The sequence below is a fragment of the Cariama cristata genome, unplaced genomic scaffold (assembly GCF_000690535.1).
Source record: "Cariama cristata isolate BGI_N322 unplaced genomic scaffold, ASM69053v1 scaffold25905, whole genome shotgun sequence".
NCBI classification, from domain to species: Eukaryota; Metazoa; Chordata; class Aves; order Cariamiformes; family Cariamidae; genus Cariama; species Cariama cristata.
In genome coordinates, this window is record NW_009619611.1 from 1 (window position 1) to 1,593 (window position 1,593).

Consider the following 1,593-nt stretch of genomic DNA (forward strand, 5'->3'; position numbering starts at 1 on the left):
TATATAGTATATATGTTATCTTAAACTTATATATTTTAAAATGCCACTACTAGCCAGCGCAGCTAAAAATGAAATACATTCCCGACTGCTTCTGCCGACGGCAGAGGCAGCTTCTTAACGTGGCTCTTGCTTCTCTCTCACCATAACTACTTCTAACCTCAAGCACGGGTCCTTGGCTGTCTGACCTCTACACTCTAGTTATGCAATGTCCTTAGAGAATTCTGTGCACTGGCCACTGTGATGGAAACCAATGGGCCGGGGGTGCTTTGAGTTTATTAGTAATTGTTCTGCCAAAGTTGGTGTTTGTATGACAAGCGTGTAAACCTGTCAGATAATCAGCAGAGGTCCAAGTTGGTAACGGTGTATGTAAAGGGTTCCACCTCGCTGGTAGGACCAGACCCTTGGCAGATGTCTCCTCTCTAATGCTGAGCACTAATTCAGAACGCGTTGGCACTTAACATGGGTAGCGACGGGCCTCTGTGCTGCGTTCACGAGGAGGCGAGACTTTAAAATCTGCTGTTCTGCTCTTGCAGTGATCTGTTGGCAGTCGCAAGTCAGCAACACCTCTGCTTTATTATTTGACACTTTACATCTAAAAAGTCTTCTCTTTCTATTTATGTAACCCATAGTCTTTGAAGAGTATGGAAAATGGCATTTCTCTCTGACCTCTAGAAGTTCAAGTGTCATGGGAAAAAAAAAAAAGAAAAAAAAAAACAGGAACCCCCCCCTTTACTCTTATGGACCTCATTTCAATATACTGTTTACAGTTTGACGGAATTGTATAATTTAATATTTCTCTTGTACTGTAGTTTATATTTATTTACAGATTTTTTTTGTACTGTGTGATTTGAATTTTTTGTTCCTTGCTATGATCAATGTTTTATGTAGTAGAGCACTTATGATCACAAATTAAGGTTTTTGGTTTGATTGCACTACATTAATTTTTTTAATGCAGTTCTGATTTTTTGACTGGACTAAATAAGCTGTGTCTTAATGTATGTGATAAGTACTTTTAAATTTTTATTTCATGTGGTCCATTTATTTTTTTGCATTGTATGTCAAAGCGCTAATTCTCTTGTTGTGCATGTGTAAGATTTAATGGCTCCATTGTATTATTTGACCATGTCATTTTGGAAACACATTCCCAGCTGTAACGTTGTGTATGGTAGTTTTCACTGGATGCTAGACTTTTCAAAACCACTATTCTTCTAATAAATTTTGTTGTGAAAAACTTGAAGGGGTTCCAATTCTGTTGTTTCTAGTGTGCTTTCTAAATGCCCGCATTAATCACCCAAGGGTACAAAATGCAAACTATCACAGATCGAGAGAAGCAGGGGAGGAAGTGAAAATAGAAGGTGAAGCAAATTCTGACTGAAGGATCGAGCTTTGGAGTCTCCGTACTCCGTTTGGTTCTTGTGCTAAATAGGATTGGCAATAAAACCACTTTAGCAACTGGGTAGGAAATACATGCGAAAGCTGAAACGCTGTCTTGTAGCAGCCTGGTCTCATGAACTCCCGTACTCTAATTTACGCTTCCCTACTGGCCACCTTAATTTCTTTAATGGTAAATAATTTATCCGGTGAAGAACGAAC

The 1,593-nt window shown here is 38.9% G+C and overlaps 1 long non-coding RNA gene across 1 annotated transcript; it reads left to right on the forward strand.

Moving 5' to 3' along the window:
• Positions 1–1,233, forward strand: LOC104162559. Its single transcript, XR_696462.1, has 2 exons — positions 1–364; positions 472–1,233. It is a non-coding gene; the product is annotated as an uncharacterized LOC104162559 (long non-coding RNA).
• The last annotated feature ends 360 nt before the right edge of the window (positions 1,234–1,593 follow it).